Raw genomic sequence first — 16,577 nt, 5'->3', positions numbered from 1 at the left:
TCTAATCTAATACTCTTGACCACATTGTTTGGTATGATAGTTTATTTACTCATGTCTACTATCCAATGTGAATCGTTTGCTTATATGATTTCCTTGAATGTGATTTGGAACGCATTCCCCAATCTCATTCATACTCTGGCCAGAGATTCCAAATCATATCATAGAGTATTCTCCCTCAACTGTTTGAAGGTTAGAGATCCCTTGTTGCGCATTTACTTGTCTCCATAGCTAAGTGGCTTAACCCCAACGATGCCGTGACACCCCTAGGGGGTGAATTAGACATAATCAAAGATTAAGGACTTAACCACAAGACAACTGTGATGCCTCAGGTCAAAGGACTACTTTGCATTATCCCAACCATGAGTTCTCATGTGACATGGAATATAAGAACTCTTCGTTGATCACGTTCAGTGAACTCATTCTCTTATTGAGCACCTACGTACTTGTCTTGATGTCACACACACCAATGACTCGAGACTAGTCACTCTCCCTGAGAGAAGACACAGTACGTACTGATCTTAACGGACTGTCAATGCCCAATTGGTAATCCTATGATCAGGAACATTTAGGATGTGTCTACGAAAGAATGGTCTCATTAATCTAACTTCATTAGATTGCATTCTCCCAATCACATATTCCTTGGACTTTATCGTTTAAGCATATAACATTTATATGAGACGGCTCAAACAATAATCTTTGCCCTTTATATGTTAAACTAGATTAGTTTAACATTTGAAATGTCCGTAAAGTATCATCATATGATTGGTTTTAGGGCACATTTCCAACAATCTCCCACTTGCACTAGAGCCAATCAGCATTGGTCATCAGTGATGATACCTCTTCTGTAGTCATTTCATAAATGGCTGAAAAGTAGGCCTAGACAATGGATATCTATATGTGTTATCCACAGAAGCAACCTTGAGAATAACGACGTCACCATTATACATGATTCTCAATCATGTGGTTCAGTCTCTCATTTGTGTTCGGATCTTGATGAGACCTTGATTCCCAGGCTTGAGCTATCGCCCCATTAGTGTCATACACTTTCTGGTTGGAATCGAATAGAGAGTTCATAAATGAACTTTCCCATCCAAACAACATTTTTGTAAACTTCTATATGGCAATATATCTTGCATTCATAATGGAACACACTAAAGTCATTACTTTAATGTTTCCATCCAAATATCTCTTTAGTCATAATAAAGAGATATTTGTTTATCTCTTCATTCATAATGAAGAAACATCCAATGATGAATTAGATTCATAATCTAATACATTTACGCTTCCATTACGTTACTCTAATTCTTCCTCATTCTTTGAGGAATCTATCCTTAAGTATTTCTTAAATACTTAAGGACTCACTTGACAGTTGCCACGGTTCTGATCCTGGGCTTGCACTGATATCGTCTTGTACCGTTCTAGGTACAACTCATATCAATGTTTTTCATACAATATGAAATACATAAATCACCTTTCTGCTTATGCATAAAGGATTCAATTTACGCATTATTTCTATGGGAGTCAAAGGGTACGTTCCCTTTGAGAAGGGCAACTTGCTAGTCTCACTAGAATCGTCCTTCTTATTGAAGTTTATCATCATATGAGAAACTTCCTAGCATCCATTGTCTATTATTAGGGATTGATATAATCCAATTATATCATGAAATATATCATTATAGATTTCCATCCCATGTATATAGACTATATCTCCCATATACATTCTAAATGTATTAAAGTCATAACTTTAACGAAGAAGTATTCTTTTCATTTCCAAAATTAATATATCATATATACTTAAATTTTAGGAACATGATTAACTCCCACTAATCTTTTGTAAAACTCGTAAACAAAAGATTCATTTACATCTTGATGAGAAATCAAACGATTTAATCCTTTTTCCTCATAAAATGCAAATAGCTCCCACTAACTTGCTAAGATCCATGATGGATGGATCTCTACAACTTACATGTCTTGTGATTTATAGTTTTGGACATATATTATCAAGACTATCTTAATAATGGTTTCGGAAACCCATATTATGTCAAAACATTGAATCACCATTTTAGTTGTAGCTAGCAATCTTCGAATTAATTGAAACCAAGCCTATCTCAAAGATGGTTTCTTCAAAGTCAACCATTCTCTTTGATTGTAGTTACCTTAAGCTACCAATTAGCTATGAAGGTTTCATTATTTCGAGTCAAATGGTACTTTACCATTTCCTTGAGTATATATCGTATATGCACTCAATGTAGTCATAAGGATTTTCATTCTTATCGACTACCTTGGAGCTTGTGGTATAGGAACTAGGTTGTTATATTTGTTGATTACTATCTTGTCTCTCAAAGAACCCATTCTTTGAGTTCTATCTCTCGTTCATTTGCTTTTAGGCAAATCACATTGTAGAATTACAATGAACTACCCAACAAAACAACATTTGTTAGTTGGTTTATAGAAGCGATATCCAAAAGTTATTTTAAGGATATCCTACAAGATTGTTATCAAACAAATATTGCTTATTAGCACACAACCCCAAATCTTTAACATGCTTAAGATTTGTCTTTCTTTTCCAACTACATCTTATGGAGTCATGAAAATATTGGAAGATCTTCTCATTGACAATCATATTGTTTTAGAAGTATATATCCTATATATGGGTAATAGATAACATTTAACGAACTAAATCTTATTCGAGTTCGTTCTTCTCCTAATGGAGAAATACATTATCTTATGATGCTATTTTCCTTGATATCTTTCAAGGAAACTTATCTAAAGTGTTACCTTTCCTTGGATCAAATCTAAGGAGGTAAATACTTTAGATATCTTACTCATCTATTTACATTTCTTGAATTCTTTGAAACCTTTTGCAAAGTATTCGGACTTGTGTTTATTCAAAATAAACTATAGTCCAACCGAGAGTGATCTTCGGTGAATGTCATATAACATAAGTAGTATTATGTTGTGGACAAGTGCCACTAACATCTAAGTGAATTAACCTCAACAACTTTGTGATTCTTTCTTCTTTCCAAAAGAATAAAGATTCGAACATTTCGCCTCTATACAATTTTAACAAGAAGGTATTGGATCCGGATCTATCGATCCAAAGCATCCTTGTTTCACCAACTCGTAACTTATGTTTTAGAGGTATCACAATTTAGTTGGGATTAGTCACTACCTTGCAACCTTTTGGGTTTTAAGCATCATTATATTCTAAACAGTTAACACTACCATATCATCTCTACTATAGAGACAATCAATTAGATTACTATAATCCAATTTCTTTGGTAGTTCATATGAGGAAGTAAGTACTATCTGCTTTCGCAGAGATCTATATCTTATTCACGTTCCGTATGTGAAGCACCTTTTCTTCTCTCATATATCTTCTACTTCTTATTAGTCACACTTTTACAACGATTTGTAAAACATAGTTACTAATACGGAATCATACATTCAAGTAGAAGAACCAACTGTTTTGAACTATTCAAGAACAATTTACAACACCTTCGAAAGGTGTGTTCTTGACACTTGCAAGACATTTCTTGCAAATACCCCTTCCAATGTCCATCATTTCATAAAGAAAGTTTGTTCCCTTGGAGTTATTTATCTTCTTTATTTGACTTTCACTTTTGACTACATTAGTCATGGTCCCTAAACTCCCACTATCTCTCTTGAAACCTTTTTCAATTGTGTTATACACATCAAACAATTTGGAGAGTATGTGGTTATTGTTCACTACATAGTTTACCATAAACTTAGTGAACCATTAGGATAGGGAAACAAAGGTAAAGTCCTTGCCTAGTTTCCGTCTCGTTAAGTGGTTTAACACTTCAACACTCAATGATTCAAAATCATCATAAGTCCATGTTAATGGACTATTTTTGTCAACCAACCATTATGTTCTAAACATAATTACAAACTTTCAAGAGTTGTACAAGGCAACTCTCATTTCTTCATACAACTTTTGGAAGTGAAGAATCATGGCACATTAAGTGTCCAAGCCTTTGTGCTTTCTTCTCAAGTTCCTTGTTCATGTAACAAAGAAACAAGCACTAAGTGTTTGCATTGATTAAGGGTTGTTCAAAGCAACTCTTATTTCTTCATACAACAATTTGTATTTGAAGATTTATGACATTAAAAGTGTTGTCCTCTTTATGATAGACCTTTTCTAACATATTCTTCTAATGATACATTATCAATAGGAAGATTGTGAGGATGAGACTACTTAGGTACATTTACAAGCCATTAAAGACAATCTATGGTTTTGTAGTACCAAGTCCGTAAACTAAACGTTCGGCTTTTATTTGTCAAGTGTTGGATAGTGTTTGCAAATATATTGGTAAACAAATACATAACGTATATAAATTGATTGATTTTAAGCCATTTGATTCGGGTCTTTAAATCAAATAGCATCACCCACTATTTTTGGCAAATTCCATATCCCTCATTGGAATTCGAGAGTTTTGGATGAAACTCTTAGTAGGTTATGGGAGGCTCACTATTACCAAGCCCACCTCAGAAGAACTCCATATTGGCTAGCAACAATAATAATGAGAGAGTACGCTTACTCATTTGCAACTAATGCAAGTACCCATCTTGTTTGGCCTCTAGAGAATGATGCCTCAGAAGAACTCCATATTGGCACCATTGCACTTAGTTAAGTCATTCCCACCATGCTAGTTCAAGTAGGGGTTCAAGAATGGCCTCAGAAGAACTCCATATTGGCCACACTCGTTGCCTACCTTTCACTTCATCATATGTTTATAGGCTTCTCCTGAATGTAAGCACATACTTTGCAACCCCAGAACTGGACGAATACATTGTACGAGTCACAAACGATTGAAGCCCACCACGGTGGAAGGCCACGAAAGAGTGTTCTAAGCACTCTCACGCTTATCAACTTAATAATAGTTTGGTTGAGGGTTTTAGGTCTCATCACATATAAACATACATTTTAATCTCTATTAAAACTATTTTGGTCCTATTACAACTATTGGTCCATATGATTGTTTTAGTTGTACATAATACTCTCACTATACTTTTAAAACGGTTTTTAAAGCAAGAGTATATGTTACTACTAACATTAGGTTTGCATTCATTTGATGGACTATATAGTTGCCTTAGGGCCTTAGGATGACTATGAACCTTTGTTTAGATTCAACACGAGCCTTGTGTTGAATCTCGGTCTAGGGATGGAGATTGATTTTAGTTACGCGTTTAATCACATTAAGGCGTGTTGTCTTAGGGGCGTTGGACCCAATTACTTCATTTTCATGCATATCATATAAAGCAAGAAAGAAATACTTCAAAGTAAAGGATGAGCTTATGCTCATTACAACATTTGCATAAAACAAATTACCTTAAAGTAAAGAAGGACTTATGCCCTTTTACAACATTTGATCAAATCAAATTACAACCAAAATCTAATCTACACATTCCCATGGTTCAAACAAATTTGAAACGCCTTTCACATAGCTCAATTATATTAGGCTTAGGTTCATAATCATCCTTTAATTAATTAACGTTTTAACTAATTAATTGAATGCAACATTTTCATTTGGTTTTTGTATCCATAAAATTGATTTAAGTGGAGCTAAACAAAATGAAAATCCAATTCTCATTTAAAGAGACAAAACAATTTTATTCTCATCCTATTTGGGCCATCATGCAATAACCACAACTTTTTGGGCCATATTGCGAAAACATAAACTTTTGGGGTCACTTTGTAAAAACACAAAAGTCACTACTTCATGTAAATACAACTAGAACCCAAAATTTAAATAAATTCAAAAACTTCATTAAAGGAGCAAAACAATTTGTCCTTTAGCGTTTTTAGGCCTTAACGTCAAAACGTAAACTTTCGGGTCAAAGTACAAATACACAAAAGTATCAAAACTTTATGTAATTGCATAAAAGCCCCAAAAATACCCTATTTTATTAGGGTGGCCGGTTTTTAGGGATAAAAATGAGTGATGGGTGTTTTGATTTATTAGTTTTGTCAAAAAACAATCAAGTAGTGCTTTCACCTTTCATAAAAATAATATATGTTTTGATGATTGATGTTTCCATCATCATTTATACAAATATTTAACACTTTAAATACTTTCATAAAATTAATATATGTTTTGATGATTGATGTTTCCATCATCATTTATTCAAATATTTAACACTTTAAATACTTTCATAAAATTAATATATGTTTTGATGATTGATGTTTCCATCATCATTTATTCAAATATTTAACACTTTAAATACATGATAAATCATTTGTAAAACATATAACATAAACTTTATGAAATATTCAAAACTTTGAATCAAAACACAAAACCTTTTTGTTCTTGGCAAGAACTTCAAGAACAATGAAGAACATCCATGAAAACCCATAAGAGCTCCATGAATGTTTTCAAGCCATAAAACTCAAATTTTTATCATTCAAAATGAGGCTAACATCCTAGGGTACTTAGGGGTTCCAAAAGTCACCTTAAAACCATTTTAACAAGACAAACATGAACCCAAAAAATCACCCTTTGGATTTGGCCGAAAATCCCTAAAATCATGGCACCAAATTTTAGCTCCAATATTCATCCTCATATGAACTACATCTACAACATTTGAGATGGCAAATTTTCAAACAAAATTTACATTCAAAGAAGCAAGAATAAAGCTTGTAACAATTACAACTTTTAAATCATAAACTTATGAACTACAAAACCCAAAAGGATTCACCAACTACTAGACCTAGGCTCTGATACCACTTGAAGGATTTATTTTGAAAAACATGTTCATTTGAGCAACATCATATAGCATGCAATTAACAATTAAATGGCGGAATCATGCTTGCATGCACTCAAAAACAAAACATTACCATGAAATTCAAAGCCTAGTAGATTGGTGAACCAATAATCAACTCAAAACAAAGTGAGTTGAAATTAATACCTTTGTAGATTCCTCTTTGCATAAGCAAAGGCTAATCACCCAAAGAGATAGGGCCTTCATTCCTTGCTTCTTAGATCCATGGATTTGGATGGAAGAATAGGTTCTCTAAGTTCCCAAAATTGAGAACCTCTAAGTCTCTTCACCAAGGTTTGATTGTAGAAGAAATGAGTGACCTTGGAGTAGTAGGATTGCTAGATGTACCCTCCAAGGTGTTAGCTTCTTTAGAGAGAAAATGGAGAGACAATTCTCACCCATTTTCACCCAAAATAAACCCTTAATCACATTTTTGAATATTTGGCTATAAAGTCCTTTATATAGTCACTTCTTTAAGTGACCTAAACAACCAAAACCCTAATTCATCACCATATGGCCGGCCACCTAAGGAATTTTGGGCTTTTGGGCTTTAATGAATCTTTATTCATTAAATTGTCATACAACTTAAGTTAATGGGCTTGACGTTCGAAGCCCATTGGGCCTTAAGGTCCAAAACTATCCCGAGGTCTTTAACGAACTTATTCGTTTGATTAATTAACATATTAATTAATCCTTGCCATAAATAAATGATTAAACCATTTAATCATTCTTACTCATTTCCGTTTAATCTTCAATCTCCACCTTTTATGGTGTGCGATCCATTAGGTTCCTTTTAGCGAGGCAGTGGGCGATTAAAACAATTTTACATCGATTGTGAATTAAAACAATTTTCAATTCTCCCTTTAGTGGTTATACACGTATAGGGCTTCCACAAACCATGGTTGACGCCTAGCAGCATGTCATGGTTACCCAAGCTAATCAGAAGAGGTTAGAGAACCTATTCAGTTCGGGATTACAAATGCAATACGGTCCTTCTCTAATCTAATACTCTTGACCACATTGTTTGGTATGATAGTTTATTTACTCATGTCTACTATCCAATGTGAATCGTTTGCTTATATGATTTCCTTGAATGTGATTTGGAACGCATTCCCCAATCTCATTCATACTCTGGCCAGAGATTCCAAATCATATCATAGAGTATTCTCCCTCAACTGTTTGAAGGTTAGAGATCCCTTGTTGCGCATTTACTTGTCTCCATAGCTAAGTGGCTTAACCCCAACGATGCCGTGACACCCCTAGGGGGTGAATTAGACATAATCAAAGATTAAGGACTTAACCACAAGACAACTGTGATGCCTCAGGTCAAAGGACTACTTTGCATTATCCCAACCATGAGTTCTCATGTGACATGGAATATAAGAACTCTTCGTTGATCACGTTCAGTGAACTCATTCTCTTATTGAGCACCTACGTACTTGTCTTGATGTCACACACACCAATGACTCGAGACTAGTCACTCTCCCTGAGAGAAGACACAGTACGTACTGATCTTAACGGACTGTCAATGCCCAATTGGTAATCCTATGATCAGGAACATTTAGGATGTGTCTACGAAAGAATGGTCTCATTAATCTAACTTCATTAGATTGCATTCTCCCAATCACATATTCCTTGGACTTTATCGTTTAAGCATATAACATTTATATGAGACGGCTCAAACAATAATCTTTGCCCTTTATATGTTAAACTAGATTAGTTTAACATTTGAAATGTCCGTAAAGTATCATCATATGATTGGTTTTAGGGCACATTTCCAACATGTTCAGCCTTCAACTTGTTTACTTCCTCAATGAGCTGTAGGACAAGGGGGTCCTGAGTGGAGTCATGTACCACTGGAATTTTCTTTTGTAAGTCTCCATTGCCTCTTGGAAGTAGAAAAGTTTAAGCAAAGGCGTGTGGTTTTTTCTTGGACTTGCTGTACTAACTTCTAGGGCGAGTTTGTCGGAATACCTCAGAGTCCCCCGTACCTTCATGTTCCTCTGGGACCTATCATTCCTTCCCTAGATTGGTAGCTGGCCTGGGTCGTGGGAAGGGACTGAGTCTTTCAGAAACCCTTGGGTCATTGATCTTCGAGCATATGTGGAGGGGATTCTCTTGACGTTGCTTTAGGAAGTCTCGGCAGTCACGATAAACGGCTTTCGATCCTTCCAACCCTTCTACAATGAGGTGTCTTCCTCCACTTCTTCTACTTCAGGTTGAAGCATCTGGGTTGAAAGAAGTCTCATGTTGATCAATGTTTTGATGATTAGCTCGCTCCTCATCAGGGATACCCATGTTGAAGGGAGGTGACCCTCCGTGTTGGGGAGCACCCAGATGATGGTTGATGTTCACAGGGGCAACGAGCTCGCGTGTTTGAGTACGCCTAGTTTTGTGGAGCGTCTCAAAGAGCTTTTCATATTGCTCTTAGAGTAACTCATTCTTTATTGCTATCTTGTTGTTCTGAGCTTCTAGCTCATCGACTTTAGCTTGAAGAGGAACCCTCTTTCCTTCATTCTTTCGTTGCTTCGCACTAGGTACAAGAGGGGTGTCACTCTGTGTGTTATGGCTTCCTTCGCTCCCCATGTTGGAGAGGGATGCCTGGTCAAAAGAGAGTGTACGAATGGTGGAAACCAGCTTGGCAAAGCTAAAGAGAGTGGGAATAAGTGTCGTTCCCATAGACAGTGCCAAATGTTGATGCACAAAATCAGCGAGGACTTTGGTACAACAGAAAATGTTAAGTTTGTGACCTTCGCTAGATTGCTCCGGTCACTAGTGTGGATAAGTATGTAAATGGATAGGGATGGGGAAGCAAACACAAGATGTACGTGGTTCACCCAGATTGGCTACGCCCATGGAGTAGAGGAGTTCTCATTAATTGTGAAGGGTTTACACAAGTACATAGGTTCAAGCTCTCCTTTAGTGAGTACTAGTGAATGATTTAGTACAAATGACATTAGGAAATATTGTGAGAGAATGATCTATATTTATAGAAGAGAGTTTCTAGTTTCATTCTGACATTGACACATGTCGTGTTGTGATTGGCTTCTTATGTTGAGACGTGTCGCGCTATGATTGACTTTTGATGTCTGTGATTGGCCTTCTTGTTTAAGGGAAACTCTTTTGGGTCCTTGACGGTATAACGTTGACCGGTGCTCAGTAGTTTCGGGATTGGTCAAGTATGGTGCAAACAAAGTTGTTCTATTCATTGTATTTTTATTGCAGTTGTAGGAATTATGGACATAAAGTGGATACATAATCCGAACAGATGCACTGACGAATGATTGGATGAAATTGATGATTTTATTAACTTTGCACGTACACACAACCTAAGTGCAACTAGAATCAGTGTCCATGTAGGAGTTGTAACAACACGTAAGGGACACAATTGAAAATATCTTATTTTATTTAGTAATGAATGGAATGTTGAACCTAATGTGGATCTTAACGAAAAAGTAATAGAAATGCCTACACCAATGGATAGTGGAGAATTCGAACAATATGAAAAACGATTAAAAAAGTGCCAACCAAGAATTATACCCCGCATTCGAGGGTTTTTCAGTTCTCACGTCCATTGTGGAATTGATGCACGGCAAAGTATCATATGTCAAACAATGGTTTTGGTAATTTTTTTGGGGGGTTTTCAAGAGAATGCTTCCAAAGGACAATAGTTTGCCGAAAGACCATAAAAATACGCAAAAGGTTTTGAATGGTCTCAGATTGGATTATGAAAAATTCATGCTTGCAAAAACAATTGTATATTATTCTATAAGGGGAGTAAAGCATTGGATAAGTTCCCTTATGCAATGAGTCAAGCTTCAAAATGACATCTATAAGGGGAATAAAGCATTGGATAAGTTCCCTTATGCAATGAGTAAAGCATTGTATATTACTCTATAAGGGGAATAAAGCATTGGATAAGTTCCCTTATGTGTTATCCACCTTTAAAGCCTAGGTTGCAGCGATTGTATATATCGACGCATATTGCCATCGACATGAGATGGCATAAGGAAGAACGGGTAGATGACGATGTGATAAGGCATCCTGCAAATGGAGAGGCATGGAAAGAGTTAAATCGAATGTTCTCCAATTTTACTGCCGATCCCTAGAACGTTATATTGGGACTTGTCACTGACGGATTCAATCTGTTCGGGATTCAATCTGTTCAGGGTTCTAAACCCATACCACAACAATTTGCTGATCTTTGAATTTCTGTATAATTTGCTGCCTTGGAAATGCATGGAGGTAGCGCATTGATTTGAACTCAACAATTATGACGAGACAAAGGCATACCTAGATGAGCATGAAGAGATGATAAAGTGGGAACATCCTTCTCATTTGTATGCCAAGAAACATCGTGAATTACTTCTGCGGTGGTTTTTTGAATATGTAAGTTTCAAGTGTTTTGTATTGGACATATATATTGTAGTAATTAATTTTCTCAAACTAACAAGGCATGTTTTGGTATAATGTTAGGTGAATCAATTGAAAGCATCGAATTCCCCCACTTACAGTGAAGAGTTATATAACTTGGCGTTTGGACCGATTTGCATTGAATTGTTCTCAGGTTACCATGTTAACGGCATCAAGTTCTTGTGGGCTGTATGAGATGAGAAGTTGTGTATGCAAAACAGCGGTGTCCATGTCCTAGGTAAAGGCAAAAGTACAGACACTGATTTTTATGGCAAACCAACAAGTGTCATGTAATTGCTTTACAAAGACCGATGCCAAGTGATCATGTTTAAGTGTCCATGGTTTGATACAAACCTAAATAGGTAGGGTAGTGTTAAAACCGACCATGGCTTACTATCTACAAACACTAACAAAACTTAGTACGATGACGACCTTACATTTTTGCAAACATGGAAAAACAGATTTTGTATCTAGATAACCCTAAAGCCAGGAGGGGATGGAAGGTTGTTCTAAAGATGGATCTTAGGAATGTGCATGCTAGACCCTATTGACAACGAAGTCGCTAACCAACGTCAAGGGCAGGCCTTGCCTTAGTGCAAATAGGGCCTAGGTTTGAGGCCCAAAATTATAAGGGGCACCAAATATTTTTTATTTTTTTTTCATATATATATGTATTTAAAAAAAAATTGGTACAATTAATCAGCGCAAATTCAAGACTACATTCATCATTGACGCTTCGAAAACTCTATGATCTTTAAATTATGCCTTCCTAGTTTTCAAATTCCAAGTTTGAATCCTAAAGCTTATTATTTATTCAAAGATCGTAACTCACATAACCTTGAATTTGGATTGAAGAAATTTTCAAATAATTTCTCAACCGAACTGAAGTACCTTTAACTTCAATTTTTTCTTATATTTGTTTCAACTTAATTTTCTTTTTTTACAAATAAGTTTTAATTTTACTAATCAATTTGCGTTTTACAAATTAATGTTACTTTTGTTTCAGAACCGCAAAAGCAACAAAGTTCGAGTGGCAATTGGCAAGTAAGTAATTTTTTTAATATATGTTGAAATTTTAATTGATATGATTGATGTATGTTGCTAATTTCTTATAATATATGTTAGTATTTTCATAATGTATAATATATGTTGGAATGATAATATGAACTAAGAATTTTTGTTAAGTGAAGTGATCTTAGCCATTTCTTTTAGGAAACAACTCTCTGGTAATATCAAAAGACAAAAAATAAAAAATAAATAAAGAAATCGCCGAAAGTTTAAAAGGATCTCTTACTAAATTTTTTTTCTAAAAAGAACGAGTTACAAGATGTTGGTGAGAAGTCTCGTGATCATGAAGATGGCGACGATGTAGAGGAAGATGGTGGTGATGTAGAGGGAACTGTTGGTGATGACCAAATTGATATTGAGGAAAATATTGAATCTCAAGAACCTATATTCCATTTAAACATTTATGATCCACGATTTGGGGATGGTCTTAATGCAAAAATAAGAGACATACTTGTAGAGAATGGCCAATTAGGGAAACCAAAAATTACCACACACTATTATGATAAAAAATTACCAACAATTGAAACTTTTGGTAGGAAGTGGCTAGTGTACTCAATAGAGTTAGATAAAGTATTTTGCTTCTATTGTTGGTGAGAAGCTTGAGCAACATGAAAAAAGTAAAGAACATATCACTAATTTGAAAACTTGGGTTGGGCTGGAAACTAGATTGACAAAAAAATAAAACAATTGACAAAGAATTTCAAATGCGAATCAAGAAAGAGGCACATCATTAGAAACACGTGATGCTTAGAATTATTGTTGTTGTGAAATGTCTTGACATACGTAATTTAGCATTTTATGGAACAAATGGAAGACTTTATGAAGCCTCTAATTGCAACTTTTTAGGTCTACTTGAAAAGATTGTGGAATTTGATCCAATAATGCAACAGCGTTTACAACTTATTGATAATAAAGAGATTCATCATCACTATTTGAGTCATAAAATTCAAAATGAGTTGACAGCTACTTTAGCTTCAAGAGTCAAAACCGTAATCATTAAAAGAAAATAAAAGGGGCCAATTTTTTTTCTGTCATCCTTGATTGTACTCTTGATGCAAGTCATGTAGAACAAATTACTTTAATTTTAAGATGTGTTGACTTGTCAAGTAGATCAATAAAAATAAAAGAGTATTTTTTGGACTTTTTAAGTGTGGAAGATATATTAGGACAAGGACCTTTGAATGCGCTGCAAGATGTATTAAAGTTTCTTGATATTGATAATGTGAGGGGGCAAGGTTATGATAATAGATCTAATATGAGAAGGAAACACCAAGGTGTACAAAAAAGATTGTTAGGCATAAATCCTAGAGCTTTTTACATGCCATGCGATTCTCATTGTCTTAATCTAATAGTTTGTGATATGGCAAGTTTGTGTCTTAAAGCAATTTTTTTTTATTTTTTGGAGCTTGCCAATGTGTATATAATGTGTTTTCTAACTCTACAAAGCGTTGAAATATTTTTCTTGAACATATTGATGGTTTAACTTTCAAATTATTGTCAACTACTTGATGGGAAAGTCACATTGAAAGTGTTAAAACAATTAAATCCCAAGTGTCCGAAATTAGAGATGCATTGTTTAAGTTGACGGAAATTATTGAGAATCCCCAATTGAATAGGGATGCAAGATGCTTAGCATCAAGAGAACTTTCAAGTTTTGACTTTGTATTAAGTTTGATTATTTGGTATGACATTTTGTTAAAGATTAACATGGTGAGCACAAAATTACAATATGAATAAATGCGTTTTCATGTTGCTATGAAGGCATTGGAAGCACTTGTTACATTATATGAAAACTACAGAGAAACTGGTTTTACTTCTGCTGTGATTAATGCTAAAGAAATTGCACTTCATTCGGGGAATTGACCTTGTTTTTCAAACTAAATGTCATAGAACTAGAAAAAGACATCATAATGAAATTGATGATAATGAGAAGGAACAACAGTTTGCTGAAGAATCATTTAGAACAAATTATTTTCTTGTTATTGTGGATATTGCTCTTTTTCAACTGAAACACAAGTTTGAACAATTCAAGGATTTTGAATCTATTTTTGGCTTCTTATTCGATGCAAAAAAAGTTAATTTCATTAGACATTCACGAGCTAAAAGAGTGTGGCATAAATCTTGAATCACATTTGAAACATGGAAATTCCATTGATGTAGATGGAGCCGTCTTATATTCTGAATTACAAATATTGCAAATGGTGTTACCTAAAGAGTCACTTCAATCTAATAGGCCTTGGACATCCATGGAAATAGCGAAGTTTGCAAGGGAAATCAACATGTGTCCAAATGTATTGATTGCTTATCGTGCATTGTTGATTGTACCTATGACTGTGGCATCTGCATAAAGAAGTTTTTCAACATTAAAATTATTGAAAATTACTTACGGACCACTTGGTTGAAGCTAGGCTAAATGGATCAGCAATCTTATGCATTGAAAAAGATAAGGTTGAAGACTTGGAGTATAATGATAATTGATGATTTTGCTTCAAAAAATGCCAGAAGACGACTTCGAAGGGTTGAAATTTCAAAGAGTTTTGTTTTGTTTGGATTGGTTGTATATGATTTTGCTTTTAATTGTATTTTTCAAGTAATATAATATGGGCATGAGGGCCTAGCCCCCCAGCTTTGACTGGGTTCCAGCCCACTTTAATTTTTTTAATATATGTTTGTGTATTGAAAAAAGGCACGCTTTTTAGCCTTCGCCCTAGAATAAAAAAAAGTTAGGACCAGCCCTGCTAATGTCTAGAATCGATGATGGAAATTGGTGTGGAAACACTCTGGGATACAAATCTTGTCAAAAAACCATTTCAAGTACAAGCAGTGGCTTCAATCGAATTATCGATTGAGTCAATTACAATTGGCCTCTGTAATCTTTTGGGATACGATGTTGCAATGGACGTGAACGACGGCAGTGACATACTTCTCGAAGAGGAGGAATGAGACAATGAAAATGATGATAGCGACAACATTGAAAGGTATTATAGTTCGGATGAAGATTTATGCAATTTATTTGTGAATTGCTTTGTAAAATACATTAAATGATATTTTTTGTAAATTACTTTGTGAATTGCGGTGTAAATGCAATTTATTTGTGAATTGTTTTATAAATAATTATTTTTATTTATTTTTTAGAATAAATTTTAATCAAATAAAAAAATTAACCATTTATTTGACACATTTGCACGAGAAATAACCCAGTTTTCTTCACGCAAGTGCTTTAATTTTACATGTTAATTTTTATTTTCAGTTACTTGCGTGACGAATGTCTATAAATACACAGCAAAGGAGCTTCGTGGGATGAATCTTGGTATTTGTCGTGCAAGTGCGAGTAATTCTGGTGCCCTAGAATTTCTGGACGGGCAATTTAGTATTTCATGAAATTTTGAATTTATTGTGTGACGAAGCTTTCGTTGTGCAAGAATCTCTGTATTAATTCTTTCCAAACAGCCTTTTCCCCTCACTCTTCTCTCTTCTTCCTCCAACTGCTCTCTCGTCCTCCGACGCCTATCTCTCACCTTCTCTCACCCTCAGTCCCTCCCTCCCTCACTCTCTCTCAACCTCTCTCATTATCTCTCGCCCTCTGTCTCTGTCTCTCACCCTCCCTCTCCATCTATCACCCTCTCTCAACATCTCTCACCCTCCCTCTCCGTCTCTCACCCTCTCTCTTCGCCCCAGCCGAGGTCCTGCATCTCCAAGAGATTATTTTCCTTTTTTAATTTACTTAATTAGAATTTCATCATTTTAAATTAGGGTTTATAGAGTTAGGGTTCTTGAATTATTTTGCCCATTTTAGAATCAATTGAGACGACGCTTAGTCGTCCCCAGGTATATATCGTGTCGATGGACACTCGTAGCTTAGCATTTCTTGCGATGAAGAACTTTGTTCCTAAAAATTTCATGCGACGAGGTCCAAAACCGTTGCGCGACCGTTTGTCGCTTAAGGTCTTTTTTCACGACTTTTGCGTGATGAAATGTTCATTGCTTTGACTCATATGCAATGGGAAAACGCTTTGCGCGACCAATACTTGTTTGTTGCGATAACTGTTAAATGTAGTAGTGGTAACATTAAATGCTAATGAGGATTGGATGAGCTCAAGTTAACAAAAGAAACACTGCAATCCAGTCTAGACAGCAAGGGGACTAGAAATCTCAACTAAATATAAACTAATGAATTTTAAACATGTTGAAAGAATACAAGAATCTTACATTAGAAAATGGAAAAGAAGTTGAATATAACTTATATGGAGCAATTCTGCTTCCAATTATAATGATGAGTTTTATGATTAAACCTTCCCACCTGACGTGCCTGT

At 35.2% G+C, this 16,577-nt stretch overlaps 1 protein-coding gene across 1 annotated transcript in view; it reads right to left on the bottom strand.

Annotated features, from left to right (window-relative positions):
- The window catches only part of LOC126622418 (uncharacterized), a 148,601-nt gene that overhangs the window by 62,061 nt on the left and 69,963 nt on the right, over window positions 1-16,577 (bottom strand). The gene's annotated exons all lie outside the window — the stretch shown is intronic.

Source organism: Malus sylvestris, chromosome 5 (assembly GCF_916048215.2).
Source record: "Malus sylvestris chromosome 5, drMalSylv7.2, whole genome shotgun sequence".
Lineage (NCBI taxonomy): Eukaryota > Viridiplantae > Streptophyta > Magnoliopsida > Rosales > Rosaceae > Malus > Malus sylvestris.
Note: the sequence above shows the minus strand (reverse complement) of the source record. Positions and strands in the feature narration are given on the sequence as shown.